We start from the raw sequence: 15737 nt of genomic DNA on the forward strand, positions 1-15737 counted from the left end.
TCGTTTGCAAAGAAAGCATGCCACATCATTGGCTTATTTGTCTTCAGACATACCTGGTGGCTCGTCTATTTATCGCTTTATTTTATTTATCATTTTATTACAGGACTTCTGCATAGTTTATAGCAGAATACCCAATAAAATATGATGCCAGTGTAAAGCAGAGCTATGCTGGTTTATTAGAATGAATTTAAGTACACATAGAAGGCACATGATGAACCAAAATGTCTTTGAGTTCAGTTCCTAATCCATGACATGGGTAGACATAAGGATCCCCCATTGCCCCCATGTTAATTGTAATATTTGTAGACTATAGATAAAAGCTATTTCCCTGTATTATATTTGCACATTTGGCAAAAATTAAGCAATAAACAAAGTCGTACATTACCTTTTAATGTAAAATAAAAATAGTAGTTTGGGTCAAATGTACACTCACCCTTAGCAGGGATGCAGAACCTAAGCATTTGAGGAGTCCCTCTCATTGTATTGATCCCCTCCAAAGCTAATAACCCAAAATGTCTCTCCTCCCCTACCAAAAAAAAAAAAGATTGTGAGGAGTTCCTCCTGGAATTTTCTATCCGCATCCCTAACCTTGAGTGAGGCTCCATATTGCTGGATTTCATGATCATGTCTCTTACTGCAAAAACGTTGTTTGTAGTCATTGCTTGACATCCTGACTAGTGCAGGTTGGCCATGCCAGGAAGATGTGTCCATGCTGCAGAAAGCTTCCTCACTGCCAGAGGCGTATCTATGGAAAATAGCGCCCTGGGCAAGCACTGAAATTGCGCCCCTGTCCAAACATCTGACGCAAACTTAGAATAAAAACTGCTTTGTTCCAGTAAGGTGGGTAAAAATAACTTAGAAGGGAAATACAAAAACAAGCCCACCTCCCACACAAAATCAGCACAGAATACAGCAGTAAACTTTTTTAAAAAATAGCCACCAAAAACAAAATGGCTGGTGCACATGCTAAAATGGTCCCTGTGAAGCCCTAGGCCTTGAAGAGCCTGGCAAGGCCTCATTTTGAGCATGTGTGCCCAGAAATCAGCCTGGGACGGGCTGTGGCAGTAAATTAAGAGGTTTGCAGGGGAGGGGGATCCTTTACAGACCCCCACCACCATGGCCTTTAGGAAGCCCCCCAAAGGGGATATATATATACAGTGGTCCCTCTACTTACGAAATTAATCCGTTCCGAATGCACATTTGTAAGTCGAAAAGTTCGTAAGTCGAAAAGCGGTTTCCCATAGGAATGCATTGGGAACGGATTAATGCGTTCCGGAGCCTAGAAAAAAGACCCAGACCCCCAGTAAGGCTTGCAAACTGCACAGGAACATTTCTTTTCAAGAATAAACAGGCAGTAAACAGGCAGGCAAGTCAAGGAAACCGCATGTAAAATTCGTAAGTCGAGGAAACCCCATCTAAAAATTTGTAAGTCGAAAAAACCGCATCTAAAACCGGATCTAAAACTGCCGTTTGTAACTCGAAAAATGCTTATGTCAAGTAGTTCGTAAGTCGAGGGACCACTGTGTGTGTATATATATATATATATATATATATATATATATATATATATATATACACACATATATATATATAGAGAGAGAGAGAGAGAGAGAGAGAGAGAGAGAGAGCAGCATGGCACTGGCGGCCCCCTTCAAGTGGCACCCAGGGCACGTGCCCCGGCTGCCATACCCTAGATACTCCTCTGCCCACATGTCTGGGTGTGTTTGGGATTTTCAGCAATCTTTACCTCTGGAAATGCTCCATACCTTCCAAAAATATTCCCTAAGGGTCCTGGGGCAATGGGGAAGCTCTATAGCTGCATTAAGATAAGCCTGCCACTGTGAAGACACTCCTCACTGCATTAATCAGGATGTCAGCCACAATATCTTAGACCTACATGAAATGGGGTATTAGTAAGGGTGGGGTCCAAGAAGTGTTGAGCTTATGGACTAAAGCAGTTGCTGCATTTTTCCAGATGTGTACCAATTCACAATCATAACGTATATTGACCCTCTTCCATTGCTCCACAACTGTATGGTTGCAACTTCATCATATGATGGGATATAATCATCATCACCAACAACAACATTATTATTGTTATTTATTATTACTACTACTATGATTTATATACCTCTTTTGAAAACAACAACAAGAAGAAGCTCTGGTAAGAACCAATCTGCCTTCTTTCCTAATATGATTATAATCTTTATGAATAATTACCATCTTCACACGTTAGCCCACTTGCACCTCAAATGTTCATGCATGTGCCATCTTGAATTGGGGTGGATGACATCATCACAAACTACGCCATTGAGGTGTCCCTAAGTGTCCCTACAACTGTACCAAACCTGAACCAAATCGGTGGGGCTATTCACAGGTTAGCCCACTTGCACCTCAATCGTTCACACATCTGCCATCTTGAATTGGGGTGCATGATGTCATCACAAACTATACCACTGTGGTGTCCTTGTGTCTCCCTATAAATTTATTAAATTTGGTTCAAATCGATTCCCACTTCTGCCTCAAACATTCACATGTCCACCATCTTGTATTGGGGTGGATGATATCAACACCATCTATGCCATTGAAGTGTCCCTATGTGTCCCTACAATGGTATCAAATTTGGTTCAAATCAGTAATGTGGTTCACAAGTTAGCCTACTTGGACGTCAAATTTCCATGTGTCCACCATCTTAAATTGGGGTGAATGGCATCATCACAAACTGCAATGTTGAGGTGTCCCTATGTGTTCCTACAGTTGTACCAAATTTGGTCCAAATCAGTCCAGGCATTGCAAAGTTGATAGGGACACACACATGCACGCACACATGCATACACAGTTCAAATCAGTTTACATAGAAAAAGAATAAGGAAAAATGGTTCCCGGTCCACAAAGGGCTCACAGTTTAAAAAGAAACACCAGCAACAGCCACTGGAGGGCCATTTGCTCATCCCATCCTTAATGTGAGTGTCACCACTTTGCAAGGTGCCTCTTTTCCCAAGTGTTCTTACCATCTTCAGAATATATGGTTTGAAAATAACAGCCTTGATAGTAAATACATGAAATTATGGCCATTGACTCAACGTGGAACAGTGCTTCTCCTGTTCTATGTTGTACTCATGTACAGAAAGATCAGTATAAAATGTGACGTGTGTGTGTGTGTGTGTGTGTGTGTGTGTTAGGGATGTGCATGAATAGATGTGATTTGATTCAAGCTTGAATCTGTGGCCTCGAATCTGGTGTCGATTCAATTTGGATTTGATTTGATTCAAATTTGATTTGATTCAGCCTAATTTTTAAGGGCAAGGGGGCACCAAAGTGGTTTGGGTGGTAGGTCCTAATGGGTGCCAACTACCACCTAACCCCGCAAAGGAATTGGGCAAGGGGGTTAATTTTTAGGAATTTGTATGTGTTGTGGGTTCTTGGTTTGAAATAATTTCTTCATGGATATTCCCTATGAAGAAGTTGTTTCATAACTGAGAATCCACACATGTAACCAAAGAATCCAAATAGGGAATATCTATGAAGAAGTTATTTCAAACTGAGAATCCTCACCAAGAAGCAAGGGAGATCGCCAGCCAATCGTGAGACAGTGCAAAGGAACCATGTTAGCCAACATCCACCTCAAACGTACATGCATCTGCCATCTTGAATTGGCAAGGATGACACCATCACAAACTATGCAGTTGTGACAGAGACATTCAGAGGGCTGACACTGTGGGGACAAAATGGCAACTCGAATTCTGGGGTAATTCAGTTCTATCTTGAATCTGGTCAGTGCCCCCATTTGAGGTCAAATCACTCAAATCAACCGGATTCGAGTAAAATCGATTCAGTCACGAAGCGATTCGCACATCCCGTGTGTGTGTGTGTGTGTGTGTGTAAGATTGTGCATGTGCAATTAAATCTTGGAAAAACAAATGGCAGCACTGAGAATTGCTCCTTCCTCTTTGCACCCAGTTGTTCCATTCCCAGAAGGGTATCTTAGAACCCTTATATGCAAATCCAGTCGGAGCAGTCAACATGCATACTAGCAACTACTTTATGGATAAGCATGTCTGTGTATTATTATGAGTTCAGTGGCTTTTCATGTAACCAAGAACCAAGTTGCAAGCTTCACTGGGAAGGCAAACGTTTCTGCCACTTGTGTTACAGGACAATCCACTCTGCTAAGTTTTGTGTATCTACTCAGTACAGTACCTCATATAGCCGTGGATAGTGTGTGTGCCAATAAAAGAAATGTGTCCAATTTTAACTCTTTCCTACATAAGAAGAGTTATGGGGTAGAATTTGGATTAAAAATATCAATGTGGAATCACCATTGCCAGTAGACAACCCAACACTCCGCCACAGATCAGAGCAAGAAAGAAAACATCAGCTATAAGAACTGTACTGTGAACAAACTGCTTAAAGAAGGAATGTAGAGAAGAAAGGGTAGACATTGCAATTTCTTACGTAAAACTATTTGCTTTGTAGGTGATTGGTTGTGACATCCTGTTTCAACCTAAAATTGCCTCATCCCTCTGTGGCATTTAAAAATGAAACCCATGGCAGACAATGGGGCCATGTGTCTCTTTCTGCCCAGTCCCACTGCAGCATCAGAGGAGATCTGACCCTCACTGCTGAATGACATTCACAAACCATGGGTTGTGAAGATGCTTCTGTATTAGATATTGTGGGTCTGTACACAGTACACTTGTTCAGGGTATTCATATTTAATTGAAAGAAAGATTACCCTTACACTCCACCTTTTTGAGGATGGCAGTTTAAAGCTTTGTTTATATATTCAACTCTTTAGATGTAATGTCACTGGCATTGTTCTACATCATTCTGATATTAAAGTCTTCTATTTTATATTCACGAAATGTGCAAATATGAAAATTTTATGTGTGTAATATCAAGCAGTAAATATCTATTACCTGCATTCATAACTAAGGAGAATTCCTTGCTGTCACCAGCCATTCAGGTGCCCACAAATCAAAGTTTCCAGTCCAGAAGCATTGTGATTAAAATCATGAAGCGAATATAGAGTTAAGACAGAAAAGGCTGGACTGTATTATTTATTTATCATTTGACTGATGTTTCCTATGCTATTTTAACAAACGTTTATTAGTCTAAGTTCAATGAACCTAATGACAATTTAGGAGAGAGGATGATTCATTAGAACATCAATGATTTGATCTTTAGCCTTTAATATGGTTTCAGATGTATGGTAAACTGTAGCTATTGTCATATCTCAGCACACAGAGAAATAAACACTGGGTGGAAAGCTGCTGCCAGTGATCACAGATTTTAAAAGGAGTTTGTACAAGTCTTTACCCTCTCCATGGAACTAGGAGTATTGACTCCTCTCATGCATGAAGCTTATTGTTTGGGAAAGAGAGATGCCCTGGATAAAAGCTTATATAAATATAGGAGAAGGAGAATATGGGCTTATTAAACGATGGTGTGGCATTTCCTGTAAAAAAGAAGTGTGAGCTCCACTTCCTCCAAAAATTCTCTCTAATTTCATGGGAGAAATTTCATGCTCAGGGGAACTTGCCACATTTCATTCCACCAACCTGATAATGATGCCTAAAAATATTTATATACCACTTTTCAACAAAAGTTCCCAAAGCAGTTTACATAGAAAGATGGATCCCTGTCCCCAAAGGGCTCACAATCTAAAAAGAAACATAAGATAGTCATCAGCAACAGTCACTGGAGGGGTATTGTGCTGGGGATGGATAGGGCCAGTTGCTGATCACCTGCTAAATAGAGAACTACCACTTTTAAAAGGTGCCTCTTTGCTCAGTTAACGGGACCACAGGAGATTCCTGGGGGACCCCACTGACTTCTCCTAACAACCCAAAATTTTCCAAGGCTGATCTGAATTATTTCATCATAAGTTCTAACTAATGTTCTAATATGAGGTGGAAGAGAAAAATGTTATATGTATCATTCATCACACCAAAAAATTGCTCTGGTTAAAGATCTGTGGGGAGAAGTCAACCTAACAGATTGTAAATACTGTGAGCAGGAACCTGAAACCTTTTGTGTTCCATACAGTAACTAAAACAATCTTGATAGTAAATAAATGTTAAACAGTAGTGCAGTACTAACAGTGATAGCAGTGACAGCCTGGCATTGTAGTGCTTCACTGGGACCTTTCAGTTGGTTTGCTTTTTAAGATTAGGGCAAAGCTCTGTGGTTGACAGACAGGAGATCATATGTCTTCCTTAGTACAACGTACAAAGCCTCAACAGTATGGGACCCAGTTGTTAGGTTGACATGGGTTATACAACTTCTGAAAGAATGCAGGCACTAGCCTAAAAGCTATCATATACAGTAATAGCATAACAACTCTCTGACCTACTGTTACAGCCCTCCCCTCCCCTCCCTCCCTCCCTCTCTCTCTCAGTGAGAAAGAGATTTCAGTGATTTGACTATAAAAGAGAATGTTCTTTACACTTTGTACATTTACCTTATGTAGACATATTCATTGCCATGGTAGAGTTCAAAAAGAGACTTGAATATGCAATGCTTCTTATTTTTTATGAAGAAGAGCAAACAATACTCTACATGCTGATGTTTACAGGTATTCATAATGTGCAATGCAATATTATTATTATTCGATTTCTATACCACCCTTCCAAAAATGGCTCAGGGCAGTTTACACAGAGAGAGAAAGAAAGAAAGAAAGAAAGAAAGAAAGAAAGAAAGAAAGAAAGAAAGAAAGAAAGAAAGAAAGAAAGAAAGAAAGAATAAGTAAGTAAGTAAGTAAGTAAGATGGATCCATGTCCCAAAGGGCTCACAATCTAAAAGAAAAATAAGATAGACAACAGCAACAGTCACTGGAGGTACTGTGCTGGGGGTGGATAGGGCCAGTTACTCTTCCCCTGCAAAATAAAGAGAGTCACCACATTAAAAGGTGCCTCTTTGCCAAGTTAGCAGCCATGTAATGGCTAGTGATTCACTCAAGGCACAAATGTCCAGGCTCAAAATATCATACTTTGGACACATAGTGCGAAGATCCAGCTCCCTTGAGAAGTCCATAATGCTGGGGAAAGTTGAAGGAAAGAGAAGAAGAGGACAACCAGCAGCAAGGTGGATGGACTCAATTACAGCAATGAATGCACTTCAGAGAGACCTTAAAGGCCAAGTCGAAGACAGATTGTTCTGGAGAGACTCTATCTATGTGATCGCTAAGAGTCAACACTGACTTGATGGCACTTAATCAATCAATCAATCAATCAATCAGTGATTTTGTACTCTGTGCAGCAATCTGTCCTTTACGATGTCTTCAGTTGCCTTAAAAGAAAAGCATGCAGGATGGAGAGTATGCTAGATTTAGAAGTAAGTGAATGAGGTTCAAAACAGTCTTGAAGATTACTGGATGGAGGATCTTTGGAACATTGCTATCTTATTCGTCTGTAACACAGAACCAAGGGTACAATGGACTTTTCATGTGCAAAGGGGCATGGCCTGATCACTGGAGGGCCTGCCCCAACCCTCCGGATCACTTTCCTAGACAGTGTTTGCTGGCTGGGTGCATTTATTTCCCTTTCTCTCCCTCGCTGGAGGGAAAGGAAGGCAAATAAATGCAGCCAGCCAGCAAATGCTGACTGGAAATTAACTTTGGAGAGCACGCACCAGCTCTCCGGAGCCTGGGCCACACCCCTTTTGTGTGTGACATCACAGACACATGGGCATGGCTAGGGCAGGCCCTCCAGTGATTGGGCCACGCCCCCTCTGCACATGCTGTCACATGCATGGATATAACTGGCATGTGCAGCAGACATCACAGGCATGCGCAGGGGATGCCAGCAGGGTGGAACATGCTCTGCTGATCCACTGGCTAGGCCACTGGTTCCATTGGTTCCAGGAAGCCATAGGAAAAACCAGAGTCCTGGTACAATAACTGAACGAACTGAGCCTAAGAAAAGAGCAAAATGTGAGCTGCCTAGAGCTATTAGGCTGGGTAGACCCAAAACCTTTACATAATGTAAGGCACTCTGATATATGATACTTTACATAATAAAGGGTACTTTATGCCAAACACATTCCCATTAGTGTCAGCAGGAGAATTATGTAATTAACAAGTAAACATCTTGCAATTCTGTAAGAAAGATGTTTGTGAGGTGATGAAACGTAAATTATACGGTTTCATTAAACTTTGGCCTTAATACAGTTTGGGTATTCCCTACAGACTGTAATCTGTAATTTAATAAAGGCTTGACATGTTTTTTGGGACAAGAGGCAATGCTGTAAAATGCATCATATTTGACAATAATAGGAGGTAATACAGCTGCTTTAATCTGGCATTGTGTATTATTGACAATTATTGTGCACATTTAATTTCCATATGGGAACATGTGCCAAATGCTTCTAAAAGAGCAGTCTCTCCAATGCAGAAGTCTAGATTATGCTTTCATACAAACCTTTTCATATTGCCTTTTTTTAAAGGTAGTTTTAATGTTCATGTCATTTTAAAAAGAAGTATTTTCTTAAGTATTATTTCTTTATTTAAATTTTGATTATTGTGAACTACACCTGATTTCGCACTCTGTACATGCTCAGAGGGAAAGAGGCAAAGTCACATCATACACAAACTGAACTGGTTCTTGGAGATGGTGACCATGTAGGATCTGGGCGTGCAAACAGAGACAGAGAGAGACATACTCAGAAAGTTCAATGGGCTTTATTATAGAAAGTTGCTCATCAGGATAAAATAATCCACATTAAAAACATGTTTCTGATTCAAAGTGTAGTGTAATGTGCCTAACTAACGTATGTGTGTGCAATCAGTAATTACAGTTAGCTAACAATCTAACAAATCCTAATAAAACATTTAGAGAGAAGCAGAGAAAGAAGGAAGAAGGGAGGGCTTAGGAGAGGGATGGCAGTGATTAGTAGGGAAGAAGGAAGAGGGATCCAAGGCTTGTGTAGCAGCATATTACCAGGGTCAGAGGCTTGAGAGCGGTGGGGCTTTCAGCTGAAAGAGAGAGGCTGTAGCTGGAAACAGGAGCTTGAGAGCAATGGACAAGCAGGCAGTTTGCACAGAGCAAGGCTGAGAGTGAGAGCACCATGGCTGGGGAAGTCTTGACTTTTCACTGTGCAGCAGAAGTCAGAAACAGTCCCTTCTCCCTGGAAAGAGTTCCTGCCTCTAGCCCTGTGGCTTGGGCAGCAAACCCTTGGATTGCTCATGAGCAAGTCTTGCTTGTAGGCAAAAGATTGCTGACTCTGTCCAGCAAGCTTCATTCTTTATAGTTGTATCTTCCTTTGATCTTCATAGAGTCTATTCAAAATATCCTCACCCTTCCTGGGTCCCCCAAAGGGTGACAATTTGCTGTTACCTTCTGGATCTTGTCTTTTAATTATTCAGAACATTAGCTAGGTCCAGGGAGATCTGCATCCCGTCTTCTGTAAGCTGCTACTTAGGGGAGAGACATTCTAATTTTGCCCAAAGCAAATCTGCATCTCTGAGCTGCAAATGGGCATCTTCTCTTGTCCCCAGATTTGGGGCTTGGTTCCAGAAGGTGTTCAAAGGTGTTAGTAAAAGGACTAAATCTACAGGGGTTTTCCTAGAGTGCAATTTCTATAGACAGCAGTTGAGTATCCCCTTTGGGCAGAGCAGAGCCATCATTGACAAGGATTAACATAGACTTCTTGCAACAGGAAAGGGGAGCTCAGCCTCTGGCCTCTTCCACAGACATTATCTGATATGAGTTACATTTTAGCATATTGATAGCTCAGGCCTAGCCCTTGTGTTTCTGTGAGTGCCCATTTCACAATACAATGCTGGATTGCCTCCTCTTTCACAGAGCAGTTAGCAGAGGCAGTCATGAGACCTGGGTGTCAGTTCACCTCGAGTTCAGGCATTTAATTGAACTCTTAATAAAATCGAATCAGACACAGGCCTGAATTCCATATACTTCTGGGTTGGTGGCTCTGGGTTTAATGTTGGAGTCAGGGGGGGATTTCCCCAACATTATGCCATCTTTTTCCTTTTGTCAATATTTCTCACATTTTGGAGAAATGTGAAGAATGCTTGCACAAATGTGTACTGCAAATGTTCCTTCCCTTTTGCAAGGGAAAAATGTGAGATTTGAGTAGAACCAAGAGATTATCATACTTTATCAGAGTAGTGTTCCATTTAGTCTCCCCCTAAACCATGGTTGCACAGCTTCGGCCCTCCTACAGATGTTGGACTACAACTCCCATCATACCTGATTATTGACCACTATGCTTGGGAATGATGGAAGGCTGAAGTTCTGTAGCCCTGCCCTAAACTGAACAGATCATTAACTAATCCAACCTCAGTTCTGTGGACTGGGTAATCTGATGAATGTGGACCAAGGATACTTGCTTTCAGTCTAACTGGGTAGCCTGGGGAAAGCTGTAATAACTCAGTCTCAAGTCCTCATCATTAAACAGGATTTGTAAAGGACTATGTGTCATAGGGAAATTGCATGAATACTATAGAGCTGATATATGCATGTTATATGAATGAAGAATGAATAACAAGGTCTGAAAGGAAATGTGCTATCACCCTCCTGATCAAAATGCTGACAGTGACAGGAAATCAGGAAAGGAAATCAGGGAGGCATCAAAAAAAGACAAAGCCACAATAATGGGTGACTTCAATTACCCACACATAGACTGGGTTAATTCACATTCAAGTAATGACAACGAGGCCAAATTTATAGATACACTGAATGACTGTGCCCTAGAACAGTTTCAGGAACCAACCAGAGAGAAGGCAAACCTGGACTTAATCCAGAGTGGTGCACAGGATCTGGTGTGAGATTTCAGTGTCATGGAACTTTTAGGGAACAGTGACCATAAAGGTTAAGTGTGCTGTTGAGTTGGTGTCGACTCCTGGCGGCCACAGAGCCCTGTGGCTGTCTTTGGTAGAATACAGGAGGGGTTTACCATTGCCATCTCCCGTACAGTATGAGATGATGCCTTTCAGTATCTTCCTATATTGCTGCTGCCTGATATAGGTGTTTCCCATAGACTGGGAAACATACCAGCAGGGACTCAAACTGGCAAACTCTGGCTTGATAGTCAAGTAATTTCCCCATATGCAATCACCATACTGTGATCAAATTCAGTATATATGCGAGGAGAGAATCGCCAAGTAAGTCTAACACAGAAACTGTATTATATAAATATAAGTATATAAATATTCATATTGGTATTTGTATCTGTACTGGGACAAGTGCTTTTTAATTTATTAATAAATGATCTAGAAGTTAGGATAAGCAGCAAGGTGGCCAGATTTGCAGATGACACCAAACTATTTAGGGTAGTGAAATCCAAAACAGATTGTGAGGAGTTCCAAAAGGATCTCTCCAAACTGGGGGAGTGAAAAACAAAATAGCAGATGCAATTCAGTGTTAGCAAGCGTAAAGTGATGCATGTTGGGGCAAATATTTCTGGTCAATGACTGAAATAAAGAAGATATCTATCTAGCTGTCTGTTGGGGCAAAAAACCCCAGCTTCACATATGCGCTGACGGGGTCTGAGCTGTTGGTGACTGGCCAGGAGAGAGATCTTGCGGTTGTGGTGGACAGTTCATTAAAAGGGTAGATACAATGTGTGGCAGCTGTGAAAAGGGCAAATTCCATGCTTGGAATCAATAGGAAGGGGGTTGAAAATAAAACTGCTAATGTCAAAATGCCCTTATAGAAATCTATGGTGCGGACACATTTGGAGTACTGTGTACGGTTCTGGTCACCATACCTTAAAAAGGACATTATAGAACTAGAGAAGGTACAGAAGAGGGCAACCAAGATGGTCAGGGGCCAAGAGAACCTCCCTTAAGAGGCAAGTCTACACCACCTGGGGCTTTTTAATTTAGAAAAAAGATGACCGAGGGGTGACATGATAGAGGTCTATAAAATTATGTATGGTGTGGAGAGAGAAAAAATTTCTCCCTCTCGCATAACACTAGAATAAGGGGTCATCCCATGAAACTAATTGCCAAGAAATTTGGGACCAACAAAAATACTTTTTCACACATCACATAATTATAAAAATCACTGCCACAAGTTGTGGTGACAGCCACCAGCCTGAATGGCTTTAAGAAGGGCTTCGATAAATTCATAGAGGACAAGTCTATCAATGGCGACTAGTCTGAGGGCTGTAGGCCAGCTCCAGCCTAAGAGGCAAGATGCCTCTAAATACCAGTTGCAGGGGAGCAACAGCAGGAGCAGGACAGAGAGCATGCCGTTAGCTCTCAGACCCCATCAGCAAGACCTGTGGGCTTCCCAAAGGCATCGGGTGGTCCACTGTGTGAAACAGCATGCTGGACTAGATGGGCCTTGAGCCTGATCTAGCCAGGCTGTTCTTATGTTCTTAAGACTGTACTCCTGAAATCCCAGAAGGGATTCCAAGGAAATTGCTTCTGTGGCACCTATGTAATAAGATAATTGGTCCTACAGATATATACATATTCAAAGGATATCAATCATGTCTGTAGATCAAATGAGCCCTCCCCAAAGCATAATCACTAATGCTCAGCAACTTGGGCATCTGCAATCTGGGTGCTGCTGCTGGTGGTTACTGCCTCCCTTGCCCACTTGCAGATGCCCCTGGGTTGACCTGGACTCTTCAGGAATTAATATCAGATTTCCAGGTCACTGCTAAAAAACTATCCTGAAATTTGATATTATGAAATATATTGGAAACAATACTGGAACAAATCTACTGGAATAGCTTCAGTCAGAGTTGGAAACACTGTTAGCAATACTGAAACACATGCAACATACGTTATACATAGCACTTCTGGGATTATTCATTCATTCATTCACTCATTCGATTTCTATACCGCCCTTCCAAAAATGGCTCAGGGCCACACGGAGAAATAACAAACAAATAAGATGAAACTCTGTCCCCAAAGGGCTCACAATCTAAAAAGGAACATAAGATAGACCCCAGCAACAGTCACTGGAATTACTGTGCTGGGGGTGGACAGGGCCAGTTACTCTCCCCCTGCTAAATAAAGAGAATCACCACGTTAAAAGGTGCCTCTTTGCCAAGTTAGCAGGGGTAGATTATTGTTATTAGATTATTGTACAAAAGGGTTATTTAAAACCAAAAAACAAACAAAAACTCTTTCTAAGACAGGAGACCCAGACTGGTATTTTTTCCAGATTCATGACCACTCCCTGTGCTATACACACATAGAAACACACACACATATATCTATATCTATATCTTTATCTATATCTTTATCTAACTCTTCAGGATTTCTGTCCATTCTGTGTGTCAGTTTCTTGCCAATTTGCTCTTAGTTTACTCATATATATATTGGAGAAAACTAAGAGCAAATTGGCAGGAACCTGACGCACAGAATGGATAGAAAAAGTGGTGCTGGCATTGCAGGGCATTTAAAGGTCTTTTGATGCACTTCCCCTGCTGAGGGCGGGTGGGGCACTCCAAAAATTCACAATGTCACTTGGCATGCCCTGCTGGAGGTCGTAGCCAATCACGGCTTTCTGATTATTTAATTGTTGTTTTATGATGTTTTTAATTGTTAATCATTGTTTTATGCTTTATAATTTTTGTTTTAATTATTAATTGATTTTAATGGTGTTTTAATGTAAACCGCCCTGAGCCTTTTGGAAGGGCAGTATAAAAGTTTTAATAATAATAATAATAATAATAATAATAATAATAATAATAGTGGCTGACGTGGTGACGCTTTGGCAACAGAGTTGGCTGGGATTGGGCTGGGAGGCTGAGCAGCAGGGAGGGGCTCCTCTCTCCCTCTACTCCAGTTTTGGGCCAGTGGTGGTTAGTTGTACGTCTGTGGTGCAAAAGGAGTTTGCAATTTTAACTCAGTTTAGTGTTACATTGTTAATGTGTACGTCTGAAGCCCACTAATGATTATTAAACAGCCTACAAGGAATCCTCTCCTGCTTCCTTTTATAGGGGCTACAGGGCAGTGGAGCCAAAGAAACAACAAATGTTAAGTAGGTGAGTTTGCATTTCAAGGTGTGGCTGAACTGAGAATCCACATATTCCACATAGTCTCCACCAGGCTTGAGAGAGCCTTACTTACGTATAAACAAATGTAATTTCTCAACAACAATATACATTCATTTCTTCCTCTCCTTATACCGACACAGAAAAGTGTTCAAAACAGTTAAAAATCAAGAGGTCTCTTTGACTAAACTGACCCAGTGCTGATACGGACTGACAGCCAGACTAAATTACTCATGGGTACTCCTATTGAAATTAATGGGACAAGTTAGTCATGAAACAAGCAGCCTGTAGCTACCAGTACATGGGGTATAGCAATTCCACCCCCTTCTCTCTCACAATTAGTTGTTGGAGAAAGTCCAGTGTGTCGCATTCCTGAGGCAAAATGTTGTCTTCATAATATTCCAGGAGTTTGGTCTAGCATCAGGAAGAAAGGAACTGCTCCAGAGAATGGTTGAGAAAGTCAGCCTGCAGAGATCATGTACTGTACAGACCTGCTTTTAATTAGTTGCAGGTTTCAGGCATCCAGAAACCGCCTTCAGAATAAAGCCTGATCATCCACTGACCCAAAGGAACCATGAGCTTTATACTGATCATCAGAATGGTTTTCATGGAGCTATAATTTTGTTTTGTATTCAAGATACATGGTCTTCTTTTGTAGCATCTAGTTTGGCTATTTGAAAGTTAAAGAGCAAGTGAATAGCTTCACCCTGTGTGGCTCTTGGTGTACTTCAACACAGATAGTAAATTTTGTTTTTTAACTGCAATACATATTATTTAAAAAACCCAATCTGCAGCCCATAATTATCCTGCTTATTGCATCAGGAATTGACTGGCTTTCACAGACAGTGCTTTTGCACTGTCTTTTTTTTTTTTTTTTAGTTTGCTTTTTAAATACTTTTTTCCTGCAAAAATAAAAACGCTTCCTTAAAAAGAGATTCTATATATTAAAAAAAGTTCTCCAAGTTCTTCAGTATATAGCAGCTCATTATAAGTGGTATTCATAATGCCCTGGAGCTCTGATGTGTAAGATTCATTGATAATTCTTTTCCCTATGCAGGCAATATTGCCAATGCTGAAATTATTAATGCATAGGAAAACATCATGGGTTACCAGAGCCTAATTTTGTGTTAGTGTGAATGCATATAAGGGTACATTTTGCAAATGGCATTATTCATAGTGTCCAGAAAGACATGAATTTTTTAAAAAGCTGTTATACATAATCCAAGTTAAAGAGAGAGAAAATTTGCTGCAGTAATCTGGAGTTTTTATCCTTTTTAAAAATATAATTTATGGTATAGTGTTGCCCAGCAACAGTACTAGAGGTAGTTATAGAATTATAATATTTAAGAAGGACCAAAGTATAATATCAATCAAGGGCCAAAATGTAATCGCATATAGCCATGTGTATTGTACTTGACTTTTTAAAGCCAAAAGCAGCTCTGGAAAGCTGTTTTAATGGAGAATGTTAAGAGGAGGAGCTGTGTAAACCTTTCCCCTTTAGACTTTTTTTTCCTTTTTTTTTTTTTTTAGAAGAATGCTCAAAATCGCACTTTCAGGCTGCTTTTCTCCCCATGGGGGGGACATATATGGGCTCCCCCTTTCTACAAGAGCGAATGTAAGACCACTTTCATTTTCATTTTCTTGACTTCATGTGTTGAAGAAGCGAATACTACCTGGATCTATGCGTGTTTATTCCGAAGCAGTTGCCACTTACTTCAACAGGACTTACTCACAAGTACATGTGCATAGGGCTGCAGCCTTTA

At 40.8% G+C, this 15737-nt stretch overlaps 1 long non-coding RNA gene across 5 annotated transcripts in view; it reads left to right on the top strand.

Annotated features, from left to right (window-relative positions):
- LOC128352930 (uncharacterized) overlaps positions 1 to 15737 on the top strand; it is a 74349-nt gene that overhangs the window by 46916 nt on the left and 11696 nt on the right. Inside the window, exon 6 of one of the 5 annotated variants that reach the window (XR_008320714.1) lies at positions 1976 to 2141. The exons of the other annotated variants lie outside the window; for them this stretch is intronic. This is a non-coding gene — a long non-coding RNA (uncharacterized LOC128352930). Of the gene's footprint in view, positions 1 to 1975; positions 2142 to 15737 lie in introns of those variants that run through there. 5 annotated transcript variants of the gene reach the window in all.

Source organism: Hemicordylus capensis, chromosome 4, assembly GCF_027244095.1.
Source record: "Hemicordylus capensis ecotype Gifberg chromosome 4, rHemCap1.1.pri, whole genome shotgun sequence".
Classification (NCBI taxonomy): Eukaryota; Metazoa; Chordata; class Lepidosauria; order Squamata; family Cordylidae; genus Hemicordylus; species Hemicordylus capensis.